The sequence below is a fragment of the Anser cygnoides genome, chromosome 5 (genome assembly GCF_040182565.1).
Source record: "Anser cygnoides isolate HZ-2024a breed goose chromosome 5, Taihu_goose_T2T_genome, whole genome shotgun sequence".
NCBI classification, from domain to species: Eukaryota; Metazoa; Chordata; class Aves; order Anseriformes; family Anatidae; genus Anser; species Anser cygnoides.
Genome location: NC_089877.1, coordinates 46,042,646 through 46,067,443, shown reverse-complemented (window position 1 = coordinate 46,067,443; position 24,798 = coordinate 46,042,646). Strand labels below are relative to the sequence as shown.

Sequence of the window (24,798 nt, the reverse complement as noted above, 5' to 3'; positions counted from 1 at the left end):
TAATGGTCACATGATAAAGCTGACACTGAAATTTAGGTCCTTCTCAGAACAATATTTTGGCCATAAGAACAGTTTTAACATTTCAGAACACTGGAGTCACTGAACCTAAAAAGACGGAGTTTAAAATGCTTTAGCACTGATCAAACTGTTTGGCACTATTTCTTTCAGTCCTAAAATAAGCTTCTAAAATCTCATGATCTGTAAGACTAAGCTTCTGCTTTTCATTAAGATACCCCTTCCAGTCACAACTGAATGCTGTGTCAGCAATAGATACCAAGTTGAAAGCTGTGCTTCAGTATGTTTGCCCTGCATTGTCTGTGACAAAATTGAGTAATTCCATTTCCAGGACTCACTGGCTTATATTTTAACAGACCTTAAACAACCTGAAAAGACTGAACAAAATAAGGGAAGAAAAGTAAATACAGTAGTTTAGACCACCTGATACAAAATCACCTTTGTTTAACACAGTTTATGGCTTTTATTGACTTTCTAACATCCCAATAAACCTAGGTAAAGTATTTATCTTAGATATACATAAATCCTTTTAATTTTACCTTAAATATAAATAAATAAGGTGTTTAGATTTGGTGGTCTTATCACTTAGAGAAGCAGAGAGAGAGAGGGGCAGATAGATAGTTGCTTTAGAAAGTATGTAGGAGAGTAATAAAAACGTCATTCTCTCTCTTTATAGAAAACATGAATCACCAGCAGGAGAAAGAAAGGACAGAATTTATTTTGAAAAGACCATAAAGAAGAAAATGGTTTCTTATGCAGTTCAAGACAACTGCTACATCTCCTAGGTTTACTATGGACAAAATCCCAAAGTTCTTGTTAAAGGCAATGGGCCTTTGCTGTCATGACTAAATAAATCTGACAGCTAACTCACTCTGTGACAGCAAATTTATTACAAGGTTTAAAGAACCTATAGCAATTCCTCCTGTCCCACAGTTAGCACAACTAATGCATCAGATGTTCAGCAGCTGCTGTGTGAAACTAATGACATCCATCATGATAACATATAAGAGTTCATCTTTTCCCTTATTATGCTCACGAAAGATAATACAGATTCAGAGAAGGCAGTGTGCCACATCCTCAGTATAGGTAAAATGCCATATCTCCTCCGAAGTAAATGGAGTTATACTGAATTGTCTTGCTGAGAGCCATAAACTAACTGACTTTGTTTAAAGTCAGATAATGCATTCTCAGGGGCATTTTTTGTTGTTTTTGTGTTCTGGTGGGTTTTGTTGGTCTGGGGATAGATTTTTTGTTTTGTTTTGGTTGGTCTGTCATAGAGAATGAACCATGACCATTCATGTTTTAGAAACTAGTCCCCCCCCCCCCCCCCCCCCCCCCCACTTCTGATTAAATTTTCCTATATTGATTCTAAAAAGTGTGGTTATGTAAATCCTTTACAGAATTTCTTACTGGTTGTCATCCCTTTCTCATTTCCTCAGTAATCTCTCTTTGTCTTTCCAACATCAATGAATTTGACTTTAGGACAGAGAAATGCTAGCCATTTTCAATTTCCCCTATAATCAAAGAGCTTATGCTAGGCAGAAAACCTAACTTCTGGGTTGAACCACTACCTTTTTATCCTAGTTCCCATAGCTTGTACCATGTACGAAATTCAATCTGTTAGCTTAAATTATCTTTAGAGAGAATTCTCCTGAGCAACAGCATTTTCTCAAGACAAAGTCTAAACCAGGAAATTGTTACTTTAGTTACTTTACATATTAGCAGTGGAAAGGAAAGTAAATTGCTCACCTCATTGCCACAAAAACAGTGAATTAAAAGGGGAAGAGTGGAATAACATGTACAAATTTTTCATACCCTACTCTAGAATGAAAGGGGGAAAATACCTGGATTAAATTCATTTATTTTAAATTTTTGTCCCTAACCAATCCTCAAAGACTTAAAGAAATAGACCTTCCTAATCCACAGCTCTTTAGCAACAGGATAGCATTGCTGGTACATAATCAATAAGCAAGCAGTGAGTCAGAAGGGCATACCACATGCAGTAATAAGTTACTGAATTTCTTATATAACCAAAGCAATCATTTCTCTTCCTGGGCAGCTTAGTCACTTCTTATAGCAAAATCTCCCAGGAGTACATGAAGTTACATTTTGGTTTGCTAAAATAGTACATAATTAGTCAAATGATCCATTACTATTAAAACTACATCATAACTTTTGCTGTTTCTTTACTCTATGATGCATCTAATTGTCTTGTGTCTCCAACCCACCAACTTATACACTTGTGCCAGGGAACAATGCAAAGTTGTCTGAAATGTCTTTGGACCAAAAAAGAAGTTTTGGTGCTGTTTAAGTAAATCCCAAATAATATTAAGAGAAAGAACTGTATGGGTTTATCAGTTTTGCAGTATCATGAAACCCTTCCCAAGAGCAATTGATGCTCCTTTAAGACACAGAACATTACTTGAGCTCAAATGTTGCTGGGTTCAGGTTCCTCAGAAAAGACACGTTGGGGTGAAGGCTTCAAAAAAACAACAAAAAGGAAAGGCTTCTGATACAAAAATCATGTAGTGAAAAATAGAACAAGTGAAAATTAAAAATAAATGCAAGGAGACAGAACAAACACTAGATGGAAAAGTCACATGAAAAAAATAAACAAATACACTTGTTCAAACTTGAGAGTGACAGAAATAGTCCTGTATATTCTATGGTGGGTGTACATAAGAAATGAACAAACTTCATAGAAGATTTTAACTTCTGTAACACAGCATAATTGTAAAACGGACTTGCAAAATGAGATGGAAGAAAGCAAATTAGTTATCTCATGAATATGCTCAGTATGAATGACTTCCATCCATAGAGAAAACTCTGAAATATCAAAAGGAACTTTTGTTTCCCTCAAAAAGACAAAAGGATCAGGATTGCAGATAGCATTTCCTCTATCATCCTAGTTGGAGAATGGGACCCAAGAAGGGAGATGAAGAGATCGAGTGAATGAGTTAGCTCTTGGGTTTCTTTACCATGAAAGGTTTAGTTCAACCACTGTAACTTGAATAACACTTACTTGAGGACTTTTCAGTGGTCTGGATTACTGCAGAAAGTTATACTAGATAACAACAGTATTCCCTTTTTAGAAATAGCAGAGGATTGTCTGGTTATTTCCCCATTGGGCAAGGCACTCCATAAACTCAAGACAGTAGACAGTTTTGGCCTTGAACTGCTTACCAAGGTGTCATTCTTTTTTCCATGACAGTGGGCAGTTCAATACCAATCCAAACAATTCTGTTGGCAAAACAACAAAAAATCGTGATTGTGTGCCTGAGAGAGTTAAGCCTCCCCAGACTGTTCACCATGTGGAACAGTCTACTGTCTGTTACTATACAGGAACAGTAATAAAGGTAAATAAGATAAGACAACTTTTATAGAAAACCCCACAGACTACTCTCAGGCAAAGGCAGAACAAACCATGTGAGATCTGTTTGCAGACTGGATGTCTTCTACCAGGGTAAGTTAACCCAGCTCACAGATTTTGGACTTGAATCAGAAAACAAGGAAAGACAGAATGAAAATACTCTAAATAGTAAGTTTATGAAAGGAAATAATCTACCAAAGGAAAATTTTTGTAGCAATTAGATGGAAAACCTTATGCATGTGGCTTCTTCAGAACTAGATGCACTTCTTTGTGAACTTATTTTTCATTAAATAAGTTGTTACACTGCACAAAGCTGTACTTTTCTACCGTTTTTAAAAGTTGGAATTGATCTGATAATAGTGTAAAATGTTCTTCAAATGCATATTTTCTGTTAATACAAGGAAGTTTCTGCTATAGGGTTCTGAAGAAAAAAACAAACACCTAACAGTAACTTACTAACAAGTAACTTGTATTTTTTAAACAGCATTTGAAAATATGTAGATCACAGTATTCTATAATAAGGGTTCTGAAATGGGCTTACAAATGGTAATTTTCATGTGAACTGAATAACTAAATTTAATTTTCTTGTGAGCTGAAGATCCACACCTACTCCGTTACCTTTAATTAGGAAAAAGATCCTGATCCTCCTATTTGCTTCCTAGGCTGAAACACAGACAGTGCTGCCTCTTCCTTAAATGGCTTTCTTGAATAGCATCTACATTTCAGAAGTCAGAAAGAAGAGAAACAGGATAGCCTCAGAAAGGAGTCTATAACCCAAAGACAGAAAAGATATCTGACCCTACTGGATTTGAAGTGCTAAAATAAACAAGACAGCTTGACCCAGGGCTGAAAACTGTGCTCCTTTTTAGATGACAAAGAGCTTTAATCTCCCCTACTGGCCATTAAAGTGAACAAAAAGGAGTCTTTTTAATGTTTGACAGAATGAAAATCCCAGGAAATAAAAAACAAAAGGCAGCAACAAGGAGTATCGGTTGTCAAAAACAATCTTCACAGGGCAGATGAATAGGATTTCACTGGAGACAAGATACCATATATTTCAGTGATGTTTAATCTCTTCATCCCCCTATTTAAGGAGATTTTTTATGTTTTCAAAAACAGCAGGATGTTATGTTTTACAGGATATTCAGAACAGTGGACAAATAAAAGCAGTCTAGCCTACAGCAGAGGTTTACTTACAATCACTGAATTTTATCCTTGTCAGAGCAAATACATAAGCATTCACTTTACTGCTTACAAGAAAACATTAATATATTATGAAATGAGTATTGGTTTGAAAATTAAATAATTAAAGCAAAACTGCAGCTTTTATGGAGAAAGAGGTGTTACTATGTGTCAATCAAATGAATTACACCAATGCACACTTGTTGGCAATAAAAAAACTACTGTTGGGTCATTTCTCACATATTGCTACTGCCTGGCTCCAAGGATCAGATGTCTGACAATACAGAGGAAGGCTGTGAAATAAACAGTTGCTTTTGTTAGGGTTCAATATGAAGAGGATTTTTTAAATTCTAATTCAGTTAGGTGTGCTTCTTCAGAAATTTAACTACAATTAAAACCTGAAGTGACATTTCATAGTTGACTTACAGACTCACTGCCTGTAAAATGACTTCAGGAATAGAAATGGATTTCTATATCCCAAAAGTTATTTTCCCATTCTTCATCAGGAATCACCTGGAGTGGGTCAGTTCCTCATGTTAAAGAAAAAGACAAAAGTTCCTGTTCCATTTACTACTCAGAAACTCTCCTGTATAAAACAGAAGAGCTCATATTTCTCAGACAGCTTTTTTGTGATGAAGAATGTTTCTTAGTCTCTTGTCTTTACATATAGTTGGAGAAAAAAATAAAAGCTCTTCAGAAAATTTCTAACTATTTGTATCCAAAACTGTCTCCTGTCTGTCTTCAGACTTTCTTGCTTGGTCTTTCGGACTGTGGCCTATACACAAACCGATTTGCTTGGAACTTACTCAAGAGCCATTCACTTCAAAAGACAGGCCTGATAGCTAACTAGAAAATCAGCTCCAGGCGGAGTGAAAATCCAAACTACGGTTTTGAAAACTCCATTAAGATTCTAACAGTATATAGTTGACATTTTTCTAATTCTGATCAGATTTGGCCTGATTATAGGTCAATCAATTCAACTGAGATCAAAGTATTGGAAGTACCTTGAAAAGACTATCAGAAGGTATGTAGGAAAAAAAACTAGAAACAGTAACATTAAACACTACTGGTGCATCTCAGGTAGACACACAGACAGAACACTCCTTTCAGAGACTATTTGAAAGAACCTGCTGCTTGTATGTTATGCAAATGTGATCTCACTGTTTAAATTACCTATCGCAAACTTCAGCCAACAGTGAATAAAATCTGGTAATTATATCATGTTGATATACACAGTCCAAGAGCAAGTGTTATTTTTAAAGGTTATTTACTTAACCCTTCTCTCTTCACCTTTCATAGTCACACAAACTCAATCTATGCAAAGACCACACAATAAGGTTTTCTTTACTTAACTGCTAAAGTTACTGCATCCAAGAATACAATGTGTTGCATTCCACAAAACAGGTACCATAAGTCTAAGGACGACTGTTGAACTCGCATGAAATATATTTAAAATAATGCAGGCAGGAACAGTAGTCCAATCTGTACATAACCTAGATAACCATCATAACCAACATAAGATTTTGAAATTAACTGATTTTTTAAACTATCTATTAGTGTATCTGTGAATGTATGTTGAATTTTGCATGCACTTTTCTGACACTGCTCTGAAATAGTATTTAGAAAAGTGATGACAGGAAAAGTGCTATTTAGGAAGCTAGAATTCAGAATTCATTTAAGTAAAACAAGTATTAAAATTTTATTTCCACAAATGAAGGTTTGATATTTAAAGTACAGTCTTGATTGAAAATCAGTAAAGTCTTATTAATTAATGTTCTTCTGAGGATTAAGTTTCTTAGTGTATATGATGACATATACGTCACGGAAGAAGGCAAACAAAAGAAATTTTTAAAACAAAGAGGGAAGACTTAGAAATGTTTGAAACATTTCAGACCTATTTCTATGATATCCAGTGAATGGACATACATGAAATTTGTTTCTCATGGAAAAAATAAACAAGGAAAATGTACATACCTTGCTCAAGTTTCAGAGAAGGAAAAAAATATACGGTTTTCATTCCCAGAACCTAAGAAGAAGCAGCATGAAACCATTCACAATGTTTTTACTTGCACTCCCAGAGGCTTACAAGAGAGAATTTGTCAGTAGTTTCAGGGGAAATAAATCTTTTTTTCCTGTTTCTTTTGAGAAAGTCAGCATTTTTTTTTTCTAATGTCCTACATCTTTTTCACTCTATTTAGGAGATGACAAAAGAATAGCTGTTCAGGCCTTCTTCTCCTGGTTCAGCATGGTACCAATGTTCTTTAATATCATTTTTTACAATTACTACTCAAAGCAGAATAAAATCTAAAATTCCTTCTTTATCTTTTAAGTATGTTGACAAATAGAGCTGAGGCATTCTGAAACTGAGTTACATGCTAGAATTTCAAAAGCAGAAGTAGCATTTAGGCACTTCACTTTCACTGAAAGTCAGTAGGAGTTTGTTACCCAAGTGCCATTTGAATGTCTATCCTAAAATCTTAATAGAGAGAAACTACAGCATGTAACCTGTCCACTTTTTCTGATCACACAGATCTTTTTCTTCCAGGTCATTAACTTCAAACCTTTGAAGTACTACTGATGCAATATATATGCGTGTGAAAAAATGTGCCACTTTTTATAAATTTCAGGTTGGCTAATTTAATGTTTAATCATTTCTAAGCAAAACAAAAATAAGTGCATTGATATTATTTATAAACGTTTCCTGAAGTACTATCCAAACTTCCGGGAAGAATCTCTTCTTCCTTCTGAATAAACTTTTTTTTTCCCCACTTATGGGCATGAAGGTCAGCAAGTAATACCCTTAAGAAATTTGATTTGGTTTTCACTTTTTAAGGAAACTAGGTAGAAATTACGCAGAAAATCCATGACAACATGACCTTCCAACTCTCATATAACCAACAAAAGTTTTGACTCACTGAGACACGCATCATACTAAAGTTTGAAAACTTCTGAACTTGACTAAAGCAGATTAAATATATTGCAGAAATAAAGTGTTATATCTTCTAGAAACCTACTAAACTAAGCTGCATTAATTCAACCAGATTTGTTAGAGAAGGAAACTTTCTGATGAGTGAAAAGCCTCCAGAATAAGTGACTCTAACAGTAACTAGTGATCTTTTGATTGTGTAACTATGAGTTATATGGTAGAGTAGTTGTACAGGGAAGACCTCAAAATGTAAACAAAGTGCACGCTCCAGGCTAGGATTTAAAAAGCAATCTAGTCCAATATTTGTTCATTTTCCTTAAATAGATAGGCCACCGACTACAGAGAATCTTGCCAGGAGACAGTTACAGAAACTAACAAAAATGAAGTATAATTGTTTTGCTTTTCAGAGAGAGAAGAGCTTCATCATTTATTGTCTCTGGACCAAAGCCAGAATTAGAAGAAAACTGAATTCATACTATAATGGCACCTGCAAGTAATAAGGAAATCCTTACCATCAAGACAGATTCTGGGGCCACAGTACTAAATGTGAAGAACTGTCTCTGAACTTCAATAATTATGGTAAAAGCATATAAGGACTGTATTAAGAGATTTTTAGCCCAAAGAATTAAAGGAATATGTTTGTGGAAAAAAAAAAAAAGCTTTTATGTTGCTGTATTCTTAAAGTATTGCTACCTCTGAATTTGCAAATAAGAAGGCAGCTACCAGAATAATTTATCAATTACTAGATTTTACAGAGTAAAATACAATTAATGAAGATCTATTTAATGTATCTTCTGCTCTCATGACCTCTAAAGTTCAAGAATTCAAAATTTTCTTCTTAAAAAAAAAGAAATTTCTTTAGTAAAATGGAAGGTCAGTCAGTTAATCACACAAACCCTTTAATTTGAGCAATAAGGCTTTAAGAAACCCTAGTGAAATATATCAAATCCATGTCTTCACAAGCAAACCCAAATTTAAGATCCCAGGGATTAACTTGCCTGGGGATTAAATACTGATGAATGTAGTCAGAATGCTAAAGTATTTTTACATGTGTATTAAGCCCATTGACACCACAAGTGACACTCACTGTTCTAGTAACACGCTTCCCCTTCCATCACCCCTCACAGTAATTTGCTGACAAATTTGTCTTTTGGGCTTTTAAAAATATGACAAATTTAATGTATTCAATATACAATTGTTGTTTAAAAATAATCATAAGCAACTCACAGAGAAACAGACCCACACTATTGGTGGAGGACAGGGCTGCATTAAAGTCATGCCACAGAATCACAGAACCATTAGGGTTGGAAAAGACCTCCAAGATCATCTGGTCCAACCATCCCCCTACTACCAATGTTATCCATTAAGCCATGTCCCTAAGGACCAAGTCCAACCTTTCTGTAAACACCCCCAGGGATAGTGACTCCATCACCTCTCTGGGCAACCCGTTCCAATGCCTGACTGCTCTTTCTGAGAAAAGATGTCTCAGAATTTCCAACCTAAATCTCTCCTGGCACAACTTGAGGCCATTCCTTCTAGTCCTATCACTAGAACAAACACAATCAGACTGACAAACACAATCAGACACCACCTGTCCCAGGCCTGTGCCCAAGATGCTTGCAAATAATCTGTCATTTTCTTTGTGAGAAATCTGACTTTATATCAAAGGACATTGGTATTTATGACAAGTTTTTACTTCTTTATATTAACATGCAACTTGATATACAATATTTCAGATCTTACCCAGTCTGGACTAAAGTTCCTGGAAGTACAATGCTCAAGAACAAGATGTGACTAAAGTGGCTAAGCAGGGTAGGAAAACATGAAGTATGACATGTAATTACATAAGACATCTGTGGGATTATATGGAGGAGCATAAAGAAAACAAAAATAGCTCTGAAAGCCATTTCACTTTAACCAAATAGAGTGGTATTCATGGCCACACTTGCATGTATGCTTGATTAAAGGACAACAATAAAGAATAAGATGAAAACATCACTGCAAAAAGGTGATATCCATCCAGAGAATGCATTATATAGTAGATGTTGAGAAAATGGGAAACCACAATAAGGAGTAAGACTGCAGAACAGATGTAGATTCTTAGGCAACTATTACACTTGATCCCTATCTGAGGAAAAGAACAAAGAAACGTAATGGAAAAATGCTGAATAAAATCAAGATAACATTTAGAAAAGATGAGTAAGTCTATTTCCTGAAAGCCATAAAAACTATCTAGGGAGCACGAGGGTTATAAGTAACAGAGAGACAAAGCCTACAGCTCTAGGTAGAGTGGGTCCAAAAAAAGCAACAACAGGCTACACTAAAACTTCTCTCAGGACAGCTGCTTCCTCACAAATATGAAAAGGGATCTCAGGCTAAATTTCAGCCTACCCTAACACTTAGGTTAAGATTAGGATTAAGACTAGGAGTGAGGCAAAGCCTAGAGTTCCAGGTACAGTGAGATGAGGGGGACAAACAGAAGAAGGACAGACTGTACCAAGAAGGCATTCTGATAACTTCTTCCTCTAGATAAGGGATTTAGACTTCAGACTAAGCCTCAGCTCATCCTAAGGGTTAGGGTTAGCATTAGCTGAGGGACAAACTGAGAGCTGCAGGTGGGGCGGAGCTGTAAAGCAAATGCTAAAGGATAGACTGGACTACATCCAGAATGGTTCCAATCAACAGCTTCTGGGCTGTGGCTTAAGTATCAACTCTTTCCTCCAAAAACACTTTTTCAGTTCCACTGCATGTTGAGATCCTAGTTTTTCTCTTCCCCAAAAAATAAATCTAAACCTAAGCCTAGGCATAGGCAAAGTTTTATACTGAAACTACCAGATGTGGCCCAGAGGAAGAAGCTGCCAGGATAGAATTCTTGGGGCTGTCCACCTCTTCCTCTGGCACCCCTCTTCAGCCCCACTCCATTTGGAGCTGCAGTCTTTGTCTCTCTACTAACACTTAATGACAAGACAGGGTAAGCCTTAAATCAGCACTCTCACCCATATCCTCAAAGAAGTTGTCCAAGCATTGTTGTGCCCATGCCTTCCTTTTTAAGTCCTTTTGCAAACTCACTCCACCTGGAGCAGGAGACTTTGTTTCTGTCTCCCCATATTGCCATCAGGTGTGCAGCTGAAGCCTTGAATTTCTCGAACGGCTGTTGGACCACAGCCAACTGGGGACTAATTTGCCAGCAGGACCAAAAGATAGTTTTGAACACATTAATGTACTTTCTGGATCTTAAGAGCATGCTAAACAGTTCATTAAGAACCATCACAGACATGGCTAAAAATACCTCTTGCAAAGAGGTACAGACAGATAACAAACCATTCAGACTTTTGAAGCATACTGAAGTGTTACTAGACTTACCAAAGCAAGGGCCTCCTTTGTGCTTTATGTTTCCTCATTTCTCATTAAGACCTAAGAAGCAAAACAATGAAAGAAGAGTCACACAGTGCATTCAACTAAGCTTAAACAAGGAAAGGGGAAGAATCCAGGACAGGATGTCCCTGTGATTTGTGAGTTTCCCTGAGGTGCCCAGTGATAGATGGGAGGTTTATGGTTATCAGGGTAGGGCAGGCCTTGTTTCCTGAATATTGATTCCCACTTGCTGAAGAATGAACTGTGCTATAAATCCCTAGGTTCTCTTCCTTCTGCATGCTCAGCAAAGACATGCATTGAGGGGAGTAAGAATGAATAGGAGCAGTGGAGTTTAGAGACAGGACAGAAGCATCTGAATTGAAAGAACTGCTTGGAAATCATTTTGAGCAGCTTACCCAGCTAAGCTCCCCTCTAACCATTTTTAGTGTATTATTGTAGCAATTAACATCAGGGAAAGAGTAGAATGTTCCCAAATCATATGAGACAAACTATTCACATTACAGAACAGACAGGGGAAGAAAAGATGCTCTAGCATGCTCTTAAATGGCCTTTCTGTTTCTGTCTCATAAGACAACTTTCAAACCTATATTTATTTTACATCAAAGCCTTTACAGATGTTAGTCTCCACTTGCAAGTGAATTCAGTTAGAAGTTTTATTTCAATAAGTTTTTATTCAAGAATTTTTATTTATTGGAGACCTGCTGGTTGTTTTTTTTTTTTTGTTTTGTTTTAGTTTTGTTTGTTTGCTTGTTTGTTGTTTTTTTGTTTTGTTTTGTTTGTTGGTTGTTGGTTTGTTTTTATGTTTGTGGTTTTTTGTTGTTGTATGTTTCTTTTTTCCTGAAGGAGAAAGTTAGTGAAAGAGGCAATATGTGTATGAAATTAATAGACTTGGGAGCTGTCTATGATGTGTTATTGTCTGTGTTGTAGGCATACATGTCTTTGTTTTTACTGTTGAGTTCTTTCAATAAAATAGCCAAATAAGAGATATCAGGATAGTAAAGTGTGTTCCCAGAAAAATAATTCACATTAAAGAGCTAAAGGGAAAGATTTTTTTTTTAAGCTGGGCAAGCAAAATGCTTAATCTTGGGGTCTGCACCCAAGCAGGAATTTATTTAATAGGTTAGTTCCGTTCTATGATTGTGAGAAATTCACTTTGAATAGTGACAAAAAGGTTTCACAGTAAACTATGATCTTTCAAAATGGAAACAGAAATACACTATGTGACAGAACTGAACAGCTACCTGACTAGAGCAGCAAATGGAGAAAAACAAAGGTGCTGCCTGTTATAAGCAACTTATTGGCAAGGTGCTGACACAAATAATCATTGAAGAACATTAACTGACTAAAAATATATAAAAAATTTGATCAGCTCAAAAAAAAAATAAATTGCAAATATATTATCAGTGTTTGGGATGTAAACAGACTTTCAATCTTCAGGAAATGGAGGAGAGAGCTGCCTAACACTTGTTTTCCCTCTGCCAGTCTAGGTCCGCATATCTCACAATATTTCAAACAAGCAGCTGGTGGAAGCACTCCTTACCCTGCCTTCAGTCCCGCTATCCTGAATTGGCACGGCCTATTACTTGAATAAAGCCAAACAATACAGAAACTTACTTGTTAGTGTTCACTGACAGGATTGTTTCTGGCACTGCAGCACCATGCCTCTGCAAAGATGAACAGATCTGTCAAGGCAGCAGTGCTGAGACATCAGATATGGTCCAAGGACAGTAACATCTTACAGCCTGTCTAAATCTTTTATAAAGCATAATTCCAGCTCTACACTTAATTTCATCCTAGACATAATTTCACCTACAGAATCTACATCACAACTCCTTCCCATGATTAAATTTTACTGGAAATCTCAGTCAGTCAGATTTAATTCAAAAGCCACGGAGACCTCTTACCTACTTTTAAAGACAACAACAGACAATTTCTCAGGAGATGTATAAGGATTTCTTTCTCATCATTTGTAAGCACCTGACTTCCAGGCAATAGTTATTCTGACATTTTCTAGAGAAAGCATTTTGATTTTCATGATTCTTTAAAATGATGGTTTCATTTAGGTTAATAAGTGTGTGAGACAAAACAAATGCCAGAATTTCATTTCTAAATTGTACAAACATTTCTTTCGTGACAAAAGGAATTCTGAGGAGCCAAGAGGAGGGGAAGAGAGGAAAGGAATAGCTATTTTGGCTAGCAAATTGAAAGAACTACTATATATTGAATAAGTATGATAAATAGCAATAGGGGGAAAAATGTAATTTCTTGGCACTCTAATATAATCTGGGGAAAAATAAAGGCAATGAAAAACATAATGTTGAAAAAAATTATGAAGTACAGCTGCCAGTGTCCCACCCATGGAGTAAAATTTTTAACAGTATTTACAGGAACTTGAAGAATACAGAGAACTACCTCTGAAATTCCTTTACACTCCAGAATTAGTGGACAAGGCTTTAGAGACTTTTACAAGCCAGGCAGCGGAAATTTGCTATTTTTCAGAAGTATTTCCAAGCTCCTATTTATGTTTGATTCAAACAGTACTTCCTATCAGTCAATATCAGTAGCTAATCAAAGCTTTTCTAATGCAGTATGAGTTGAGTTATTCTAGGAAAATATTTGGAGAGAACATAAAAGTGAAAATGCAGAAATTTTCATTTCTAAGGCACTAAAGACTGGCAGATATTTATTAATTTAATTTATGTATTTACTGTGACAACACTTAATATATCCATTGGTTAGTTGTATGAAAATCCTTCAGGTCCCTGTACTTTTAAAAGATGTTTCTTCTTATTGATTTCCTGCAGTCATCTATAAGACAAACTCTGTGATTCCTAATAATATACACACTGAGAAAACTTGGGCAATAAAAGTGTTTATTATGTCATAGCATGAGGAATGAGAGTAAAAGGATCTCAATTCAGTCATAAGGGTATTCCCAACACAACAGCTGTGGTAAATCCAGAGATGAAATGAAAGATTAATTCACGGAGAGTACAGTTTGGCAGCAGCATGTTAACGTCAGATTGTTATTCTTGTAATAATATTTTTTCTTTTGCACATGCTTTCATTTGCATTGGATTTCTGCACGGCAAACAGCCTCCCTGTTCTACCTATACATTTACTATTGACTTCCTCTTCTGCAAGATTAATACTGATAACAATTATGATAATAACAATAATAAAAATCCAATACGTTTATATTGCCCCTTTCATACAGAAAGTTATCAAGATACTTTTCTCCAACAGTGTGGAATGGAAAATTAATATATCATTCTGCAGAGAAACAGAGAATAATTTAGGTCAGATGAGACTCTGGCTTCCTTTTCAAAACACATCTAATAAATTAGGATATCATAGAAGCAAAATCAGAGCCTGCAATACCAGCCATGTAGCCAGGTGACCTTCTAGATACGTCTACTTCTGCTGAAACACTGCCTTCTTGCTGTAAGGACTGAGGAGACACCACCTTGCCTTCCCTGCTTGCCACCCTCACCTCACAGGACCAGGTTTCCCTAACACACCCAGGTTTCCGGTGGCAGTTGCCCTCTGCTGCCCACGTGACTACAGCTTCTAGTGTCCCTCCCTTATTTTGTATGGCTCTGCTTCTGTCTCTGCATATTTTCCACAAAGACCCTCTAAATATTCCCTTCTTTCTCCTCTCCCTGTGATTCAGGGCCTCGACCAGAACACCCCCTGCAGGAGAGGCCCAGCCTAACCCATGGCCCCGGGGCCCAGGCAGTGGCATCCTCCCTGGAGCCCCCAGTGTCCAGGCATCACTGTGCTTTGGGCGCCAGCCCCAGTAAGTGAAGTGCAGCTCTGAAAACCATGAAGGCACGATCCCCAAGCAGCCCTGTTCAGAAGAGCTGCCCTGCTGGAGCGCTGACTGCTGTGAGGCCTGCAGGGCCCTGCCTGCAGCCCCTCCTTGGAACCAGTACTGGATCCACCATTCAGAAGCAGACTAGACTACAAACCCACCTCAACAGCCACTTGCCCAGGCCATCTGCACCCTCTGTGGACCCTGCTACCCTCACAAGAACTGTGAGATCGTGCCCAGTTTTTCCAGGCTGTGGACATCCTTATAGTACTGCTCCTTTTCTGCTTCCCTAGGGTATCAAAAATACTGAGTCATTGTAGGCAAAGAGTGAGTGGCCTGTCTGGACTTGCCACCAGGAGCTCCAGTGGTCTGGGTTAATGCTCCTGAGCACAGCTCTGCTTCCCAGCATCAGGTTCAAGCAGCTGCACACCCACCAGACATGTTCCCACCACATCCTTCCTTCCACAGCACACCTTCCCGTGAGACAGTTCACTGTGTGCACGCAGCAGGTTTCACAGCTGTGTGTGCATTCTCCAGGAAATTTAGTAAAAAGCTAGTCTCTGTCAGCCTTAGCTTGTGGTGTTTTCAGCTTCACAGGGTTTTCATGTGCAGGTAAGTCAAGCTCAAACTTCCCTAATGCTTCTCCGTGGCACTGCTGAGCACTGCCAGTGAGCAAGGAGCTGGGAAGCAGACCAGGAGTTCAGGTGTGACAGCTTGAGCAGGTCAGGTGCTCGTAAGGCATTGCAGGGAGAGTGGATGGCAGAATAGTATGTTAGGGTGTACTCCTGACCTTCACGTCTTCCTACTCACTTCCGTTCCTATTTCTTATCCAGCTCAGTAATGTCATAGCATTCCAGATAGCTGAAGTGAGCTTCCAAACAGGAGTCAATGGTGGAAATGAAAACGGGGCAGCAATTGCCCAAATCTCAGCATGCATTTGAATGCAGAAGGAGAACAAGAGAGGCCTTGACCATGTCTGACACTGTAAAAGATGGAAAAATCGGAGATGAGGAATTTGCAACAAAAATACAGCAACATACTTAATGTGAACATCTCTTTCCCTGAAAGATAGGAAGGAGATGAAAGGCAGCTGCTCTTTAGTGACCTCCTCCGTTTCTTCCCTTCCATCATTATGTAGATAGAGGAGGAATTGAAGGATAGTAGGTGTCGGGCAGCAGGGGTGGGTGGAGCAAGGAAACATCCTCCCACATTAATGCATTCACAGATGGAAGAAATATACATGTAGGGGCAGAAAGATAAGAGCAGCAAACACACAGATGACCTCTCCCACTGATGGGGGCAGTTCAAAGCAGACTAAAGATGCAATCAGGAGTACCACTCAGGTTTTGGGAGAAGAGGAGGGAGACGTAGGGGAGCCCTCACTGCTTTCCACTTCACACACAGCTGTGTATGTGTGAGCTACCAGGGAGCATTATGAACCAAAAGAAAGGTTGCTCCTGCAAGCCTTGCTGTCATGAAAGAAGGATTAGATCTGGAGTTAGACACAGTAAATTATATGCCATTAATCCTCTACATGGATGTCAAGGTTATATGTTCTGAGCTGGAATTTTTTCTGAGGTGGAATATTTCCATTGGAGGAGAGTTGGGAAACAAACCTTGGTCTGATGCAAGACGTGATACTCAACATGCTTGAGAGAAGTGTCAGCAACTTTCTGCCCTCAGAACTTCTGTAGTGTTGTAAAGGTCTGGGCTTTTTATACAGAAGGCACAATATGACTCATCCTGTCTACAGCTTGGAGATGCTTCTTTGGTTATTGTTAGAACTACTAAGCCAGCAAGAGAACTAGCAGAATGGGCTTGTAAAATAAACCAGCACAGATACACCTCTCTAACAGTCACAAAATATACTTTTCTTGAAATGGCCCTGCAGATATCTGTGAGTGTTAGCCCGTGGTAAGGAATGTGCAGATCTGATAAAAAGCTAGAGGTAAAAACGTAATTAGAAGATTTAAAGTTAAAGGTTACAGATATTCAGCCTTTGAGTTATTGCTGGTTGAGGAGAGTATTGGTATCAAATATAACATTTCAGAAGTATTTCTGAGGTGGAAGATTAGTGGGGGTACTAGGTACTACTCTTCTTTCTTTCAAATTATTTAACTGCACAAACAGAGCAAATCTGTTTCTTTAGGTGGTACTGTAGCTGCTGCGGTCATGAACACTAGATTCAACAGTAACAGTAACCAGTCCTTGGGTTTCTTAATAAGAAACGTATTTCACTGGTTTTGATCTTTAATCATTTTTGTCTTTCTTCATGATGACTCTGAGCTTGACTCAACAGTTCTTTTAAGCTTTCTCACTTACCGAAATAAATGTGGGGTGGGACTGTGTGCAAAAGTCTTTTTTCAGTTTGGAGCTTTTCCTTACCATCTCTATGGATCTGACAAAGGTGACAGTTTAGCATAAGGTTTGAAAATGTCCCTCTGACTAAGTAAAAACTTAATTTTTCCTGACAAGGATAAACTGATGTATTGGATTTTAGCCTATTTGAATCTGTAACATTTTGTGAGTTTTAAAATAGATACATTTAGGAAATTCAAGTGAGAGATGAAAAAAAAAAATATATATATATATATACTTCCAAGCATTATAAACCTCCCTAACTTTTCTTTATTTTTTCCCCTTTTTTATTATACATTCAAAGGCATCCCATGTCATGTTGATGTAGAAATACCTTTGCTCTCCATGAAATGTCCATTGATGATACCTTAATTATCTTTTCAAAGAAGTACATTTTGCTGAGATAATATTTTGAAAAAGCCCAACATTTCACTTTGTGTCCAGCACTCACTGACAACGCTGGTTAAAATAACAGGTATGTGAAACCTTGAGATAATCTTCAGAAGACATTATTGTTGGCAAGATGCTCACTAACATTGTCAGTGCACTTTATGTAACAAACTGATTTAAACCAGTCTCTGCTAAAACAAATTCTATATAATTAGTTCTTTAGGTGGATAGAAAGGACTGTATCTTTGGAAGAACATAGTCTTAGTTGTCAGTTATCCCGCTAATTCCCTAATGATAACCAGCAACGTAAGAGCAACCTGTTTTCTTGACATCTCAACATTTTAGGACATTTTGCGGATGGGTGGATAGTCCCTTTACCATTCCCTGAGCATTTCTGAGATTTCAGAATTTCATGATGGCTTGTATAGCAACGATCAATAAATACCAAATCTATGTTCTGCTGCGTCACATACCTGAAAAGATGCTATGTGTCTGGGTCAGGTGTAGGCAAACAACTGAATTTTTTTCAGGTTGGCCATGTTCTAGGGATTTTATGCTGGTTTTATGATGGATACAGGAGGTCAGAAGACACTTTATGTGGTTTCATTATAATCTGGCATAAGGAATGTTAAAATCTGGATTTATTGTACCATTAATTACAGCCTAAATTTCACAGGGAAAAAAAAAATGTCTTACCTAAGATAGCCATGCTGCAGAATAGCTAATAGTGATTATATCACATAGTCTAGCTCAAATCTAGCTCTTTTATGCCTAGTGCTGAACAAGAATTTGATCCTCCTCATTTCCACACAAACAAGCTGAATACATTACCATCAAACACATTTGTTATTACGAAATAAAATTTTTCAAGCACCTCTGCTAAAGTTGTTCCAATTTGTATAAATATAAATTAATTGAACCCAACAGAGTCAGAAAAGAAGGACGTGAAATTACCTACATATCCTAGTGATTATAGTACCAAGAATTATGGAAAGTCATGGTTTAAGCCTTTGTTTCAGAAAACAATTATTCAATGGAAAATGAAAACATTTCAGTGCTTGCTGGAAATTTCCAACCAGCTTAGATTACTATTTCTGTTTTCTATAATGTAACAATTTAACATTGCTCTGTTAAGATTAAAAAGCTTTTTTTTTTTTTTAAATAACACCCTTATCTACATTGCTTATCATAGTTTGGATTAGCAACACTTAGCAAGATGTTAAAAATCTAATTCTATCTCATGTTACTACTGTTTATACTGCAGAGGAAGATGTCTGGTGTGTAAGGCTGCAAAAGGATTTTGGAGATGCTCATTCATCCACTGGAACTGCCAAGACCCTATCTCAATCATATATGCTCAAGATCTGGCCTTCAAAAGTGGAATCTAAAAATCTTATTGTTCACTTAGGCCATGTACAGATACGTCGTGCTGGAATCCAGGAAAACAAGGACATTATGGCAGCAATTGCAGGTTTTAAGCACTATGAGATATAAATCCTAACCTCCCTCCCTAGCAGTAGGTTTCCATAATCATTCTTTCATCTGAAAGGATTTTTCCTCTCAGCCCAGAGAGGGACTGGGGTCAGACTGAAAGACGTTAAGCCTATAGCAAAACCATGTTCAGTTATTCATTATTATATTATTCCCCAAAGAATATCCAAGTGATGAGCTGGTGAAGAAAAGGTGCAGTTGCATGAATCCACTGAACTGTCCTACCTCTGAGTGCTGTTCACAGAATGCCACCAGTCTGAGACATTCACCCACTTTCCAGGTAAGGTACTCTACATCTCACTCCCAAGGTTTCCTCTCTTTCTAGCCTAGAAGAGCCACACTTTTTCATGAGCTGAGATTAATTCTCCAGGTGGCAATGTCATACCCTCTTGAACTGGATTTTCTTCCCACAGCTAAATGTAACAATGTGTTACAGCAAAGAATTAGGAGCACCACTGAATGTCTACGCTCACTTATTTTAGTCCTCCCTGCTCCTGAAAAGAGCCAGCCTCCTACTGACCCAGAAATCCCAAACCCAACACACTCCCTGATCACTGAGTCAGAATGCTTCATTTGCTCAGTGCATTGCTATAAGTCCAAAACTTCAAGCTGCTTTTAATTGATATCCAAGTAAAAATATCATCTCCTTCCTTTCCTTGCAGCCAGGGGTTTGTGTTTTGATTTTTTTCCACCCAATAAAATGAAATAGAAGTCTTGTTTAGAACCCTGTATCCCGTAGACTGGATTAGTATTATACAATGTATTTGTGAACTGCAGACACTTTGAGATCTTTTGGGGGGTTATTTTTAATGCATAAAATAGTTATACTTTTGATGGGATTTGTGTGACACGGAAACATTTTAAATTGTTCCAAGGTCTGTAAAAATGTGTTTACACAACATGCATGTCGGAGGCTAAATTTGCTCTTTTCACTGAAATCATTAGTTTTAATCCTTCAGCTTTGAATTCATTGTTGGTTTCCTTCCAGAACTGCATTCTTCCATTGTAGACTGGAAATAATAATGCTTGGTATTTATAGAGCACTTTATATTCTCAAATCTCTGTGTAAGCATTCATTATTTCATCACTATAGATTTAAAATAATTCAGTCCTATTTTAGAGGAGTGAAATGGGAAGGCATGGAAACACTGAGGACTTCAGTCTTGAAGCAAGTCAGTGACAGAAGTAGGGTAAAAATCATGAAGTTCTGACTTCTGGGATCATGGTACATGCCAATTCATAGCACTTATCAAATAGGTAAAAAAAAAAAAAAAAGCCATTTACAAAGACCAACATGTGTTACAGATTAAACCACATCATTATTATAGATATCTCAGCGTACATAATAATGGACTTGGAAAGTTTGTGACATTTATTTTGGATAAAGATAAAAATAGAAGTTGTGATTCTGAAAGACATTCAGTCAATACTGGGGTATTGGGTCACATTGTTGAGAAATAATTTCATCAAATGATTTCATCACTTTTTCTAGGACTAGGGACATTTTCTCAAATAAAACAATTTATTTAGTTATTCTTCCCCTCTTTCTTTTTTTCCAGTAATACTGAAATATTCTTTCACGTGGGATTAGACCTCTAGCTAATTTTTATCCAAACTGTAGCCTAAAGTTGTAATATTCAATGCAAGAAAAAATGGAAATATATAAAATATACCCAGCTAATTTTGAATTGTTTTCCAAGAAAGTTATACTCCCCATTTGTTCTGCAAAGGTAATTTCCAATAGTATATTTTCATGAAGTAAAATCAATCTGTTGACATTTCATTGTCTTGGAGAAGTGAGTTGAATCTGAGCATTACAAAACACTCAGAAAATTAGGAAATAAATCTGGAGAGTTTAATGCTATCCCCTTCTCCCTGTCTTCCTCATTAGAAAAAGAAAGAGACACTAGCAGTTGGTTAACCCTCTGAAGGTCAAAAATCTTTAGGAAAGACACCAGTGATTACAAATAACCAAGTAACCACGTCTTAACAAATTACTTTTTTTCTGAGCTGACTTTTTCTAATTGATTCCTTACACACCCCTACACTTCTGTATTTGCAAAGCAATTTATTTTCAGTGGGCTGGAAGTGGATAGATAAAATAGTCTGAAGTGCTGAATCCTATACCACAGTAGCCTGTCTGTCTGAGCAACGGCTCTGTAAGGGCACTGAGTGCATCCTGGGGATTTGCCTGCTTGAGCTCAGGATGAACTAAGACACAGCACAGCTGGAGGCTGTTCCTCTTCCTTCTGGTGACTGGGGAGGGGCCACCAGAAAAGTCTACAGGGAGGCTTCAGGAAGGGCTTACCCATGGGAGCTGATTTCAAGCACAAGCTCTTGCACTTGGCAGGTGCCTGGCCATGAACCCTCTGCTCTGGGCCCCAAACAGTAGCCAGACTTTCCAGATGGACTTCAGTTTTATTTGATGCCCTGGGCTGTGGTGTCCTTTCCATTTGTACAGTAAATAGTACAATAGAGCTCTAAACTTTTGGGTGTAGCATTTTATCATGTTTAGAAACATGTTGGGCAGTAAGACGTGATCCAGATGAAGCTCCAACTGATTCAACTTTGTACTACTGATCAACAAGGAAATACAAATGTTTTTTAACACTGCAACATAGAAATAACTCATTTAAAGTAACAAAATGGCAAATAATGAATATTTTTATTTCTGAATATGGAGTTAATGTTAACTTCCCATACATCAGAGTGAGGAAACATCCACCTGAATATTTCTAATCACCATCAGAAAAGGAATGGAAATACAGCTGAATTGAACAGTAGTTCAGACTGGAAAAGAGGTTTCAGTGGATTGTGAGGATATTAGAAAACTTTGATTCTCCTTCTCAAAATGATCTCTCCAAAGTTTCTGATGGTCTGCTCTAGAATCTGTGGAGAAAACCCTGCAATAGTATGGCATTTTATTGTTATTATCTGGATTTTCAGGTTAGTTCTTCATTCACAGCATTCACAAGAACATCTGTCTCTCTCCTGTATTATCGCATATCAGACTCTCTTAGGTATTTTAACTCTGAAGAAAAATCAAAGCAAAATTAGCAGCACAATAGCAGGGAAGCTGGATGGCTTCAAAGGTAAAGACTCTGTTTTGTGGTTTGAAGGCCTCTGTGGAGTTTCAGCTCGCAGACCGAGATCAGGTGTTAGCCTCAGCTTAGCTTCTGATGGACTACAATGCACTGTACAAGATGGTTGCTATGTTATTTGACATGCATCTGGGATTTTCTGCAAAAAGAAATAGATTGAAAACCGCAATTAGATTTCTACCCTGGAGAAATTTGTCAGTATAGAAAATAGCCATCTCCATGTCTGTGCCCCCTGACTTTGTTGGAAGGCTCCCACATGTCCTGTCACTACCATAAAAGCTCTCTGAGAACTCTGGGCATTGCTACCATTCATGTGTGTGGCTGAATGTTCACTATTGAAATCTCATGCCATGGAAGAAATCTTATGGTCAAAGAGCTTTGGTTGCTGGTGCCTGCTCTCCTGTAGCTGAGACTAGCTTTCAGTGACTCAGATGAAATGAGTGTCTGTATAAGTGTTCCTCGTCCTTCATCCTTCATCTGTGGTTCTCGCTGGAGCAGGGCAGATGAGTTCTCACAGAGGAATATCCTATCAGACACTCACCTCAGCAGTGATAACAAAGCATTACCTTTAACACTAGCACTGAATTTTACCACAATCAGTAAGAAAGGAATGAAATTCTTAGGAAAATCTTTTTCTATTTTTTCCATCTGGAGGTGGAAGAACTCAGTATCTCATGATACATCTCTTCTTACAGGTATTCCAGACCAGGTTGGCTGACTGAAGAGACATGGGTAGTTATGGTGCAGTTCTGTACTTTACGAGGAAAACCTTTATACTAGCCCATGTTACAGGAATAAAGCTCTTAAAATAATTTTTTTTAGTGACTTTTATTTGAGGTTCTCACGGGGTATCAGGTAATGAATTAAGTCCTAGTCCTACAAAGGTCTGATTTCACTTTACTGGTCCACCTGATGCAAAATGATCTATCTAGATGAGCTTGATGCATCACTAAATAGAGCTCTGAGCATTTCCTGTGAATGAGTCAGTAACTTCAAATCATGCAGAGTTGTGGATGTTCAGATACCTTGCTGCATTAGACCTTTAGTGACGCTGGTAATTATTACTGCTTACATTTTAATGATCTGTAATCTGAGATGTAAATGGAAAAGTGACTTCTCTGCAAACATCAGCTGCAGACACAAAAGTCCTGATACCCAGATTATTTAAACTTTACTTAGGTTTTTGCTTTGTGTAAATTGAGGTCAGAGTTGTAACACAGATGAAGCAACTACACTGTGTTTCCTCATACTGTGGTAAAGCTTATGATACTCAGTATTTGCAATTAAATTGCTCTTTTCATCTTTAATAACTCTCCTTCCTCCTTAATTGTTTTTTGATCAGCATGTTCTTCCCAAGCACATATGAGTCAATTCTCCCTAGTACAAGAAAGGGTCCTTTCTGGCATCAACAAATTTGTGACTGGCATAAATGCTAATACAAAAACACATTTATAAAGAAAAAAAAGAAAAAGCCTGCTGACTGTAAATGATTTGCTTCCTCATCCCAAGGTGATAGATGATAATTTTGATGAAGGATTCAGAGTCAGGGATCATCAAGTGAGTTCACTCCAGATTAATTTCCCTTTAAAAAAGTGCAAAATGGTTACTTCCAGAGTATGGAGCTGCATTCTATCTGTCCCATTCAGGGTAGAATGAGTAGGTCATATCTTTCTTAGCCATTTAATTCAATCAATGCAATTTAATTATGTTTCCATGCAAAACCACCTGTGACTTTCCGTCTACTAACAAAATCCACCCATATGCATGCACAATCTTCAAAGAAAGGAAGAGTATGCTCCTGGAGGTATATAAGAAATATGGATTGTGACTCTTGTAGCCAGAAGCATCTGCTAATACTGCCTTTTTAGAGAGTTGGTGGACAGGAGCTTGCCACCTGGGTTGCCTTTGAAGGAATGGAGATGAAAACCATCCATTCAAAGAAAAAGAGAATTACATAGGTGAGCTGATAGAAGCCAAAATGATATATTGCTCATGGTCCTTCACAGAAACAGAAACGTATTAAATGTGGTTTCAGGAGTATAAATCACATTTTTTACTTTTTAAAATTTGGGGAAAAAAATGCTAAGGAGGAAAAAAAGAAGTTTTGTATGCTTTGCTTTATTTTGTCTTTTATCTGAAAAAAATGATGAAAGGAATCAAGGTGTGTTAGATTTCTGGAAGGGAGAGGTTGGTACAAATTTCACCTGTTTGATATAAGGCATATGCTTTGCGCTACATGAAATTAATACCTCTTACTGTATGGCTTCCCTACCCGCTAACAGATACCAACAGGACAATTTCGTGACAAACCAAGAGATACAGTAGTTATCAGGCTGCACCAGGTAGGCAAAGCTTGGAACTAATGACCTGACCTCTCTAGCCCACAGTCAATCTTGATTCTCAAGTGCAGTTCTTAATGATAATAGAAATGGTAATTAGCCATTTAAAATATAGATTTTAATTTCTTCAGAAAATAGCAAGGTTTCAAAGCCATTTCCTATTCCAATCCTAATAAGAGTCAAAATAAGGAGAATCTGGATGGGATGAAAAGTAATGCATATTTCATACTGGCAATCTCCAAAAGAAAATATTGCTATTTGTAATCTCAGTGAAATGATTTGATAATTTCAGAAGACATTTCACATCTAAATCAACTGAGTTACAGGGTTCTTTGTAATCAGTGTTTTTCCTGTATCAAATATTTCATTAAAAATATTTCCTAATTTACATACTTGATTTTATCAACAGGTAATCTAATAGTTTGGCATGTATCATG

At 37.4% G+C, this 24,798-nt stretch overlaps 2 long non-coding RNA genes across 5 annotated transcripts in view; one reads left to right on the top strand and one right to left on the bottom strand.

Moving 5' to 3' along the window:
* LOC106044550 (uncharacterized) overlaps positions 1-16,642 on the bottom strand; it is a 56,996-nt gene extending 40,354 nt beyond the window's left edge. Inside the window, exons 1-5 of one of the 3 annotated variants that reach the window (XR_001212336.3) lie at positions 14,250-16,642; positions 12,483-12,532; positions 10,857-10,907; positions 6,542-6,593; positions 4,341-4,860 (exon numbers count right to left, since the gene is read on the bottom strand). This is a non-coding gene — a long non-coding RNA (uncharacterized lncRNA). Of the gene's footprint in view, positions 1-4,340; positions 4,861-6,541; positions 6,594-10,856; positions 10,908-12,482; positions 12,533-14,249 lie in introns of those variants that run through there. The other 2 variants (XR_007161801.2, XR_010831934.1) reach the window with 2 other exon arrangements.
* Positions 16,643-17,244: 602 nt separating this feature from the next.
* Positions 17,245-23,228, top strand: LOC106044551 (uncharacterized). 2 transcript variants are annotated; one of them, XR_001212337.3, is made up of 4 exons: positions 17,245-17,515; positions 18,695-18,901; positions 19,083-19,201; positions 22,718-23,228. It is a non-coding gene; the product is annotated as an uncharacterized lncRNA (long non-coding RNA). The 2 variants fall into 2 exon arrangements; XR_010831935.1 differs by having other exon boundaries at positions 18,695-19,201.
* Positions 23,229-24,798: the final 1,570 nt, after the last annotated feature.